General features: G+C 33.5%; 1 protein-coding gene across 1 annotated transcript in view; it reads left to right on the top strand.

The window, feature by feature from the left end:
* SEMA3C (semaphorin 3C) overlaps positions 1 to 12707 on the top strand; it is a 177585-nt gene that overhangs the window by 23363 nt on the left and 141515 nt on the right. The window lies entirely within an intron of this gene.

The following is a 12707-nucleotide window of genomic DNA, read 5'->3' as shown; positions in this document are numbered from 1 at the left end:
TGAAGGGGCTTCTAGAAAAGTTGTCTCAGAAAGAAGAGAAGTTAGGATGTAGGCTAGCTGGTTCATAGCATGGCAAGGACCAGAATAGGGCCCAACAGACAATTCTGAGACGGCAAGTTGTGAAGAAACAACAACCAGGACTGATGGAGGGTCACAAGAGATCCTGTTAACTATTAGAGCTAAACAGCCTATTCCACCTGAGATTCCAGTTAAGCATTAGGCTGATTTAGGAGGCTAAGACAACTTTTCTGTTTCCCTTTCTACGTTATCTCATATATTTAATTATCTCAAATAATTGTATATTGCATGTACCTTATCCTGCATATATCTAATGCATTCTCTTTAAAGGTAATCTGAGATATAACTTTTCTTGATAGCAGGTTTATGACTAAGGCTTAGCTAAATAACAGCATACAGTAATAGAGAAATGAGAAAGGACTCCTAGAGTTGGAGCAACTAGAGGGCAGACAACACAAGTTTTTACATAACTGTGATTTAACACAAATGGTTATATCAACTTTATTTTCCTGATTTTACTGAGGTTTGAAGCATTTTCAGTTTCTATAGAATGGAATCAGTTATTGTAAATTAATGAATGAATTCCATGTTTACAGTTGTAGGGCTATTTTAAAAGACAATCATTGATTATTTTGGGGAAATCGAAAAAGCGATTTTAAAAATTCATATTGTAATATGAATTACAATATTAGATATTAATAGCATGCTTAGACTACTATGGGGATATTACTAAGTACAATTGATAAGATAAACTAAACACAACTCTCATATTCACATTATTGTATTATCTATATTTTCTTTTTATTTCACAATATTTCAGAAAATATTGTGAAACAAATTAAGGAGCAACTACAAATTTTATTCACAGGCCTAAATATCTGTCAAATGTTAAAGGATTATAGAAGAAAACTTTTTAAATGGATGAAATAAAGGTAATTAATTGCTATAGAATAAATTTTGCTTTAGACAGCCGTAAATTGAATCATCACCTTAATTTTTACAGATCCCAGAGATATTTTAAAAAGTAAGTAGCTGTTTGTATCTTTAACAAGATTTTTAAGGCATTCTCCTCATTATAAAGCTCATAATTGTTTCCACCTAGGTAATTAATAGATTACATGTATTCCTGAGACCCTTTTATGTTTAAATTTAATAATCTCTGCAATTTTCTAATCATTCCATGCACATGTGTAGTGTGATGTGTATATAAGGACTGAATTTGTTTTATTTTTCAAGGATTAGAATTTTTTGCAGATTTTTAACACCTTTATGAAAGTCATTTTGTTAAGTCTAGAGTCAAGAAATAATTTTTAAAAATTAAAAGATTGCTGCATCTGAACATTAGATGCAGTGAACATTGCCTTGCACTGTCAGTTTACATAGGAGAAACTAATGAGGCTGTAAAGAAATACTATCTGTTTTACTAGAATTTTTGACCAGTGAAACAAACAGCTGGAAAAACAGTGGTAGTCGGCTGGCTTCCATTTTCCATTGCTTTCTGCCCTTTACATTCAAATTTCCTCTTATTCATGACCACAGGCTCACCACACACATACTCCTTGGTTTGTTACTTTAAGCCACATGGAGATTAAGTGCCATTAGTAAAGACTAGTTTAGGAACAGTTTTAGGTAAAATAAATGGCACTTTCAAAGAGAAGGTGGATTTATGGAGTGTGTGTGTACATGCGCGTGCATGCTCACGTGTGTGTGGGGATAAATCAGTAAGGAAGAAATCAGGTGGTGATAGTTGGATGCCATTAGTGACTGGGACATGTTTTATTTTACAGTGTTATTTCTCACAGTTTAAAAGAAACATTAGAATCATCTAATCTGGCCCCTTATATTACAGCTGAGGGAGGCCCAAAGAGATGAAGAATCTTGGCTACTAGGCAGCGTAACTAGAACTTGGATATACTTATTACTTGTGCATCCATGGTGTTCCCCCATCATCACTCTCTTCTCTACCTAACCACTTAAGAAGTAAATGGAGGAATTGAGATAATGCAGTGTGAAGGATGATACAAATAGGTTAAGAGTGGGTCCAATCAGGCATTAAAAAAATAGTTATGAAAGGTAAATTAGGATCAGTTGCAAGCGTTTGGGGACCTAAAACAAGCAAAAATTAGTTGATTTATTAAAATATCCACTGTTTGCTGTTAGCATCCAAAGAAAAGAAGAAAAAGTAATAATGTGTAGTCATAGTCAGTCGTCTGCCTTCAAACCCCCAGTGCTAATGCATCAGACTGGGTTCAGATCCCTTTACCTTGGAAACAGCTCCTTTGGAGCAATGTGTGATTAAAAAATTTTTTTTGTAGAAACATATGGCTATGAGTGCTACATTAAAAAAAATTCTTATAATATTGAAAAACTAAATCATGTAAAATTTAATTCCAGTGAACATTCTATTGACATGACAATGTGAAACCATTGTGTAACACATCAAGAACTATTAATAATTCAGTTATTAGGGAGGTACAAAGATTTTATTTCCTAATTACAAATATACAGATCTAACTTACTGTGTTTTCTTTATATTCTTTAAAAATCGAGGTCTCTACATTTAAATAAGAAAAATGGTATACTCTACTTTCTTATGCACCTGCTATAATTAAAATTGTAATTACAGTATTCATGGATGAATTGGTAGTAGTATGTAGACAGTATTATCTACAAAAGAAAGCATTTGGTTGTTGTATGATAAATTGGATATTTATTTTTTAACGATGGCAAAGTAGATTGTTTATCCTTGGGAAATAGAACTAGTTTTCACAGCATTCATGTGTGTCAAGGGTTAAAATTCAAGTGAGTTGTAGAAATGGTAATTAAAGTAGAGGAATGTCTTCAGTTACCTTTCATTCATGATACAGCATGAAAACTCTCGTAACATTATAACGTTGTTTACATTTTAAAAGTGCTTGTCTGTTTCAAAATGGCTGAAGTGTAATTTAACTGAAGTTTTTATAGGTTGGTTTTTCTTTTCCAGGAATTATGTATATACCTTGGAAATATCCTTAATGTATTCTCTGAATTATTTATGTAACCTCAGAGTCTATGTAAATCTAGGATGACATCTAACACCAAATACACAGTAGCACGTATCAATATGACCCCTCCACCCAAGCCTTACAATATATTTCCCTTAAATAAAATAATTTAAAATTCTTCTTGAGCACCTACTGTATTTGAGGCATTGTCTTTTGTATTGAACAGACATCAGTAATTGGTAAATTTCTTGCTTGCCATGAACTTACAATCCCATAAGGAGATGATGAGAATAATAACTATATAACAGATGATATTATTAGCAATCAGTGTTGAAGGCTAGAGAGATAAAGGAAAAGGGGTGTAAAATCTTAGTTGTACCTGGAAAGAGTACAGTTTAAGAACATATGGTCAGGAAAGAAGGCAGAGAGTGTATCTGATAGAACAGTGGTGTAGACATAAATTTCCCAATTTGTTCTGCCTCGAGTCTAAGACACCATGTCCTGGATTTGAACAATGTTGATGGTGGAGACTCAGACAAATGGGGCTGGAGAAACCTAACCTGGCTCATGAACTGTCCAAACGATGAGACAAGTTGCCCTGACAGGGCAGTTGTTTGGAATTCAAGGTACATTAGGAGAAAAGGAGGGCTAGATAAGGAAAGCAATATAAATAAGCTAATGAAAAGGGATAAATATAACTTTAAAAATAAATAAAAACTCTGGGCTTCACATTTTCCACCTTTCATCTTTTAGTCATCTGCTAATGAAGGAGCTTAAGGACAAGAGGTTTTATGAAGTTGAAGCACAACTTTAGGTTGCTCAATGTAACACAATCCCTAGCTTCTATCTTTATCAATGAAGAAAGAATAAGAAAATAAGAATAACCAATACCCTGTATTCCCTTAGAATAAAATCACAAGAAACACAGTCTTTTGTTTTCCAGAAAAGATTATTCTTGTTAGAGCCATGAAAAATGAAGGAAAAAAACATCAAATACAACCACATGTTCCAACCTTTAAAAGAGGAATTTTTTGTTCAAAGTGGGAATTTAGTTAGAAACTTGAGTAGACAAAGAGCAAAATACTTATGCCTGAATTTCTAGAAATGCCTTGTAAATACCTGTTAGACAACATGTCTTATTTAAGGAATCTATTTTTGTGAAAAATGATCTAATGTCCTAACTTCAACGGAAAAAAATATCAGCTTGTCTATAGTGTCTGTTAGGTATGAGGTACTCTACATTGTTGTTGTTGTTGTTTTTTTAATTTTCTTTTGGTTTCAAAGCTTTTTAGTATACCATATTCTTACAATGTTTAGGACCTACTTTTGTTTCATTTTACAGACAATATACACACAACTTAATCACAGGTCTTGAATAAGAAGTAGAGAATCATACAAAAGGACGAAAATATCACGGATCACCTTGCTTTTAGAAAAAAACAAAGAAATTCCTACTGACTGTTAAAGTAAATAATGATCTCTCTGTAAATACATTTTAATAATCTATGCTAGGTCTCCCAGGAAAATATTAATGTGCATTTAACTTTTAATTATAAAACATTATAGAGAACTGCAGGATAAATGTCAAAATGATCCTAGTCAATTTGGCAAGTAGTAGTTTATTGCCTCCTGTAAAGATACTGTACAGAAGCCAATGATTTTTGTCTGTGATCCTACAATTCTACCATTATGCAAAGAGTTATTGCAAAGCTGTATCTCTGAATGAACTAGCCTATTACTAATATAAGAATGAATGAAAGATTTTGTGGTTTATAAGATATTTATTATTTCTACTGTTTCAGATTTTTTGGGGAAGATAGTATCCTAAGCGTATGGGTAGGTATCTTATAAAATAATGGGAAAGAAAATAAATATTTCTGGTTGATTATTCTTGTTTGAATTATAAAACTATTGCTAATGCTTTTTACTTTAAAAAGTAAATTTTATAATAATATGACTTTTCTGCTTAGCATGGAAAAACAATCTTCATTTAGGGAAATTAAGATACTTTATATAATCTGGAGAATGAATTTTAGTTAAGAGAATGAAATCACTAGTCCTCATAGTTTTGTAACTTTTAGTTTGATTTTAACTATTAAATTCAGCAGGAAGGGTTAGACTATTTTCCCCCAGGACTCAATAAAATAATTTGCATTTTTCTTTTTTAAAAACATTTGAAAATATTTTTTAATTAATTGATATTTCCCATGTTTTTAATCATTTAAAACAAAGATAGGTGTGCAAAGAAAGGGCATGTATGTCTTCTTGCTTTTCCTTACTTTTTTTTTTTTGTTACCATTCTGATTCCTATCCCTCCATGTATATTTCAAGTTGTTTGAAGAATTTTATGATGGATAAAGTTCATTTCTCAGAATTTAAGGGGGATGGAGAAGATAAGCTCTTCCTCTAGGCTGTTGCTACTAGGGAAGCAGTAGAAGTATTATGGGGGAGGGAGGGATAAGGAGTGAGTGGAATTGAACTCACTCAGTAACAGATTTTGCAAAGTGAGGATGGACCTATGTCAGGAGTTTGGACGCAAGACGGGATATAGACGGAAGATGGCAGGAGGGCTTCAATGTCTGATGAGTTTCCTTCTGTTTCACTTATGGACAATCAGTAAATTAACCAAATATCACAAAATGCTGAGTGTGTCTGAAATTTATATGGAAACCGGTAAAAAGGTAGACCTCTATTACATGGAGCAGAAGCAAGTCCTCTATTACATAGGGCAGAAGCGAGCAGACTGCTATAAATCAAGAAGTGAAACAGAGAAAAGTACAGAGGAATTAGACATGGAATTCCTGGAAGGCTTTTAATTGTGCTAGGCCCTGGAATTGAGATCTGAACCAATATTCATTAAATCTTATTAGTACAGGGAGGTCAAATGACATGCAGATAACATGTGCATATGCTTCTCAAAGAAACAAGCTAAAATACAGCACTACAAAGATCATAAATTACTGGCTTTGTAGCCAGATGATGCATCAGTTTAAGGCACAGCACATTTGACTGTTGGAGATTTTTCAGAAAGTGATAATATGCAAATAATATCATATTAGCTAGGACATTATTTTAAAAACCTTGCCAGAATCTAAACTTCCTTTGTAGCACTATTTCTCTGACATGAGCTCTTGGTTCTTCTTGGGTATTTTTGGAGCTCCATGAACTTTGTAGTTTATCATGTGTCAAGCCAGTTGGGGAAAGTTCAGCCACCACTGAACATGTGTATTTCAGTTTCCAGACCAATAGATTTAAAAAGTAGAAAGTATATAAACTCAGCCAAACCTCAAGTAAAAAGCAACTTTCATTTTTGAGCCTTTAGATTTAGTTGTTTAGAAGTGGTTTCTAAAGTTTATTTTACTAAGTACCCCTTCAAGATTTTAAGTTTTTTGAATATATTTTTATTTTTCTTTATGCACTTTTAACTTAGACATTAGTCTTTTCATTGAGTTTTAAGGCCTATGTTGAAAAGGGGGCCACAACCAAAGGGAGAAATCTTTGGGAATGCTTGCAGCATTGGAAGACCCTCAGCTTCCTTCAGAAAATATTTGCCTATATATGTCATTGAGGAGATTATAAAAACAAGCTGTCTTTTTTCTTGTCCTTGATTGACCCATAGTAATATTTTATCAAAAAATGATAGCAACAGATGTCAAAGATTTATGTACTGAAAATGTGATAGATTAACTTACATAAGTGCCCAGATTTTCAAAATCAATAGACCTTTTAGCCACAACATCAGTCCCTTCAATATGTTGGACTTCTGAAAACAAATGGTTTCTCTTAATGCACATCTAATCTGATTTACTTCTTTCTATACGTTTTAATTAGTTTTCCAATTATAAGAATAATAGACTACATATCAAACAAGCAAACACCCAAAAACAATAGTTTGACTAATTTGCTTAAAGATACCAAAGGTATAATCTGAATGATTGATCGCCCACATCTGACTCCATCTGCCTGACTTGACTTAGTTATTTGTGATTCTGTTACTGAAAATTATCATGGATGAAACAAATTTATATCATTAGGCATTATTTGGGAGGATGCTATAAAGAAAAAAAGAATCTTTTTTTTCTTTTTACAATATATGATGTGTCATCATTTATTTTGTCATATTTATGTTTGTAATAACCACATCTCTGCCTTGAAAACATGGCACTTTAGAAAAGTATATAATTACTTTGATTTGTATTTATGTTACCCGAAATAATCTATACTTTTACTAATAATGCATAATACATCTGTAACCATACCTCTTTGAGGAGAATATATTTTAAAGATTAAATTATAGTTTAGAACCTATATTACAGATATCTTAAGACTTTCACAGGAATGTGTTGTAATACAACAAAGAGGATAATGACATCTTCTATATTGATAGTAAATTATGTTTAATAAGTAATTATTTGAAGATTTATTCATAACACAGAAAGATGATTATATGTAACAAAGTTTGTATATAAGATTAGGAATACAGAGACCTCTATTCTAGTTTTAATTTTACTACATCTTATTCCTGTAAACTTCACAATCTTTACATTTATTATACCTAAAAGAATATAATAATAACTGCCCTTTCTCAAATAAGGTTATTGCGAAGTCAAATGAAACAAAAAAGACATTCATATTTGTAATATAAAATTCAAAACATGGCCGAGCGTGGTGGCTTATGCCTGTAGTCCTGGCACTTTGAGAGGCTGAAGTGGGTGGATCACCTGAGGTGGGGAGTTGGAGACCAGCCTGGCCAACATGGTGAAACCCCATCTCTACTAAAACACAAAAATTAGCTGGGCGTGGTGGCACACGTCTCTAATCCCAGCTACTTGGGAGGCTGAGGCAGGAGAATCACTTGAACCTGGGAGGCAGAGGTTGCAGTGAGCAGAGATCGCGCCCTTGCACCCCAGCTAGGGTTCCTGAGTGAGACTCCATCTCAAAAGAAAAAAAAAATTAAAATGCATTTCAAATAAAAGATAAAATCAAGGTACATTTTAACATTAAATTATGGGATAAAATATACCATCTTCTTAGTTGGACTCAATTTTTTTTGTTATTGCGGTTATAATATTTTAAACGTCTATAATGTCTATAAGGAAAACTGTATATAAAATCTTGGTATAAAAATCTTCATACTTTTGACACAAACAGAAGTAATGACATAAATGAAAATTCAGACACTTGAGAACGATAGTAGAAATGTCTTCCTTGTCCTTTGTTAATTACAATGTAGATAGATATTTTGTGTATGTCTCCTAGATGTTTCTTTGCTACATTATTATTGGACTTAATGTTCACATCAACAACCTTGTAAGAACCATGTAATTATTATCTATTTATTTATTTATTTATTTTTAGACAGGGTCTCACTCCCATCACCTAGACTGGGATGCAGTGATGCCATCTCAGCTCACTGCAGCCTCTGCCTCCCTGGGCTCAGGTGATCCTCCTGCCTCAGCCTCCCAAGTGGCTCATTTTCCTGGACTCAGGTAATCCTCCTGCCTCGGCCTCCCAAATAACTGGGACTACAGGCACACTCCACCATGCCCGGCTAGTTTTTTGTATTTTTTGTAGAAATGGGGTTTTGCCATGTTGCCCAGGATAGTCTCCAACTCCTGAGCTCAAGGGATCCTCCTGCCTCAGCCTCTCAAAGTGCTGGGATTTACAGGCATGAGCCTCCACACTTGGCCAATTATTTCTTTTTAAGTTGCCTAGAGACTCAGGAATCATTTCTGAGTTTTCATAGTTTAAGGGGAAAAATTGCCAGAGACTTCTTTCTAAAACATTTTATTTTTTAATGTAAAAATCACTAAATCTTTAAAACATGTAATAAGAGACCTTTTCAGACAAGTAGCATAAATCTATATTTCTGTCCTTCCAGCTATATTCTTTATGTAGACTATTTACTGTTGATAAATTGAAATCAAAATTACAATCAGAGATGTCTAAGATAATATAAAAATCAATATTTAAAAAGCCTCTATATTAGACTATGTCTAACACCAGAATATTGCCTTAAAGAGTTGAACGTATTTGGAGTCTTTTAAGATTTTTTCCCATGACAGTTAATTGTCAGTATGTATCCAATCTTAGTTATGCTTTTTACTCAGGATAAGCAGCTCTTTCAATTCATTTAAAAAATCTGTGATGTAATTAACTCTAAGAAATGTAAAGCCTGTAACCATCATCTAAATAACTGGTTTGACAGATTGATGGTAATAGTCTTTAACCTTTGCCTGAAGGCTACTGTATTGTTTAATACTGTAATTTGTTAGACATACTACCAATGCTTTGATTTGGAGATTCGATTCATCCATTTAATCTTGGGTCAGGGATTTGAATCATTGATTTAATCTTTCTGCTTTACTCTAAATTTAATATATTTACTGAAGATAGAACCATAGTGAGAGGCATTCACTCTCACTATGAGAGAAACTCATGAGAGAAACTCACAGAGAAACTCACATAAAGTTTCAATAAATCGTGCTTTTCTATTTATTGACTTGTTTCCTCATACTATTTCTGTTATACCAAATTGAATTAATTGTTTTGAATACTAAAATTGGTGAGCATAATCTGTTTAGATATTTAATAACTTAAAACTTTGCAGACACTTAAAATATTTCATGTGAGAAAATTTAAATGTGCTTAATGTATTATGCCTTAAATTTTGGATCTGCTTTGTAAAATGACACTGATACATTAAAATAGAAATCTTTTAAGGGAATATTTTAATTTCACTCCCTGGTAACTATATGTGTATGTCAAGAACTGAGAGGCTGAAATTTTAGTTAATTTAATTTATATAACATATTAATGATTTTACACAAACATGCACACATTTCAAGACTTTAGTGTTTAGTGTTGAAAGAAAAATTGATCAATATTTGTTACCTAGCAATACCCTAATTCTTTTCTTACTGGTCTTGTTATTTAAAAAAATAGACTTGGTGAGATTATTAACTACATATATTCGATCATATTATTCATAATTTAAGGTTAGAATAAATGCTGGTGACATTTTAGCACAAGGTTGGTTTAATAATTTTATGATGCAACATTTAGCTAACTCCTTAGATATCTGAATTTTTGCTAACCAAGCAACTTCTAAGATGATATGTCATGGGAGAGCTTGAGAATGCAAGTCACTTTTAAGAAGTTTAACTGGCTGGGCAAGGTGGCTCATGCCTGTAATCCCAGCACTTTGGGAGGCTGAGGCAGGCAGATCATGAGGTCAGTAGTTCGAGACCAGCCTGACCAACATGGTGAAACCCCATCTGTACTAAAAATACAAAAATTAGCTGGGTATGGTGGTGCGTGCCTGTAATCCCAGCTACTCAGAAGGCTGAGACAGGAGAGTCACTTGAACCCAGGAGGCGGAGGTTGCAGTGAGCTGAGATCACGCCACTGCACTCCATCCTGGGCAACAGAGTGAGACTCTATCTCCAAAAAAAAAAAAAAAGTTTAATTTACAGTTGTACAACATCCAGCTGAGCCTGTTTCATAAATGCACAGATAAATGAATACATACTGCATATATGGTATATATTTATTATACCAATACCATGTCATAACCACATTAGCAGATCTTAGATATTAAAAGTAAAAAAAAAAGGTAGACTTGATATGTGCAATTATATAATTAATTAATTTGCTGATTGGTCTTTTCTATTAGATAGAATCTTCAACAGTAGATGCATTCACTAGTAATTAACAATGTCTCTATTTGAGTTAGTTTGAATGGATAATGTGAGTATATTTTAGACTCAGTGGAATCTTACAAAAAACACAGCTGTCCTAAGGTCTCAAAGGGGACAACTGAAACTAAAAAATCAATATGTCATCAGCAGGTTTGTTGTAATAGATGCTTAGCACAGCAGGTTTGTATAAACTAATGACATACTGTGCGATGACAAGACAGTTAGATTAAAGGACTGCACAGGCACAGTCACTGGCCTGGAGCAGCAGAGGTTGCAAATATGTACATGCAGTATTTTTGGAGTGGTGGAATGTACATAGTTTATAGGTGCCTATGCTGGATATTGTTTTGAAAACTGATTTTAAATATAAATTTACATGGATGTAGCAATCACTTTGACTCATGTGTTTAAAACTTATATTATGAAAGAGCTGTTAAAGCTTTACCTTTAACTGACCTGCACAATGTGCACATGTACCCTAAAACTTAAAGTATAATTAAAAAAAAAAAAAAAAAAAAAGCTTTTACCTTAAACAATTGTATTTTCATGTGAACTCACCAACATCCAATATACAGGATATTTGTTTCTTTGTTTATTGAGATAGGGTCTCACTGTGTTGCTCACGCTGGAGTGCAGTGGCACAATCTCAGCTCACTGCAGTCTCTACTTTGTGGGCTCAAAGGATCCTCACACCTCAGCCTCCCAAGTAGCTGGGACTATGGGCATGCACCACCATGCCTGGCTAATTTTTTCATTTCTTTGTAGAGATGGGGTTTGTCATGTTGGTTAGGCAGGTCTTGAACTCCTGAGCTCAAGCAGTCCACCCACCTCAGCCTCCCAAAGTGCTAGGATTACAGGTGTAAGCCACCAAGCCCAGTCATCCAGGTTTTTTAAGAAGGCAAAAACTATTCCTTAAACAATTTACCTAGGGATAAAAGAGGGGGAAAATGTAGAGAAGAGCTATCTTCCGAATGTCTGAAAACAGACAAACAAAAAAAGGTATTAGATTTCAGACATCAGGTGATACTCTGCTTCAGAAACAATATATTGGGAAAAATCCTGAGTTGCGAAACTATTAAACCAGTTAACACGTTTAATTATAAGAATTGTCTTTCTTGTCTCATTCTAAAGAGAAATGTCATCACAAAACTATAATCTTATGAAAGCTTTCAAGTACAAGGATTTCATAAAAAGAATGAATTCTACTCAACAGTAAAATATTTTGCTTGTACTTTGTGGGAACCAAATATTTTTAGAAGATTTTTTAAGAGCATCTAATCTGTATTTTTAAAATGCCGGTACTGGCCTTAATGTTTATTATTCTCCAGTTCTTTACACAGTGTTCCTACACCGTCAACATATTATCACAACCTGGTTTTTGATTTGTTATCACAATCTTGTGACCTTTAAGCAGAAATTTATGGTGTACATCAAAGCAGTAATAAACACATAAAGAAATTCTTCTACAAAGAAACAGTCACTTTACTATTTCTGCTGAACATGTGTTTAGAGTTTACATCTTGGTTACCTTGCACTAGCTTCCATGGCAGACAAAGCCGTTGTTTGTATGAGAGTGAACTGCTTACATTCTCGCATCAACACTTTCCCTCAAAAGCTGAAGTTTCCCTCTGCTTGCCTCTTCTGTTTAGACTGATGGAAAATATTTGCTACTTACCTTCACTACAGAATTGTCAATACAGAAGTCTGTAAAAAGTTTCATTAATTTATTCATCCTTTTGAATCATAGGAGTCTTTTTAAAAAATCAGGCATATTTACAGAGTATCTAATGTTTGATAAGTTAGTTATGAGGGTCTCACATTTTTGTAGCGGTTAGGAAGAGACAATGTAGTTAAAAGTCCTCTATGGTAGAGTCAAGAAACTTGTTCTTGATGCTTTCACTAAGAGACTCATGATTTTGGACTAATCTCAATTTTGAGATTACCTATAAAATGTGGAAATTCAGATGGATAGTTATGTCTTAAATATTTCACATCTTTTAGGAGA

This window comes from Pan paniscus, chromosome 6 (genome assembly GCF_029289425.2).
Source record: "Pan paniscus chromosome 6, NHGRI_mPanPan1-v2.0_pri, whole genome shotgun sequence".
Taxonomy (NCBI): domain Eukaryota; kingdom Metazoa; phylum Chordata; class Mammalia; order Primates; family Hominidae; genus Pan; species Pan paniscus.
The sequence above is the reverse complement of the archived record's forward strand: the minus strand, read 5'-3'. Positions and strand labels throughout refer to the sequence as shown.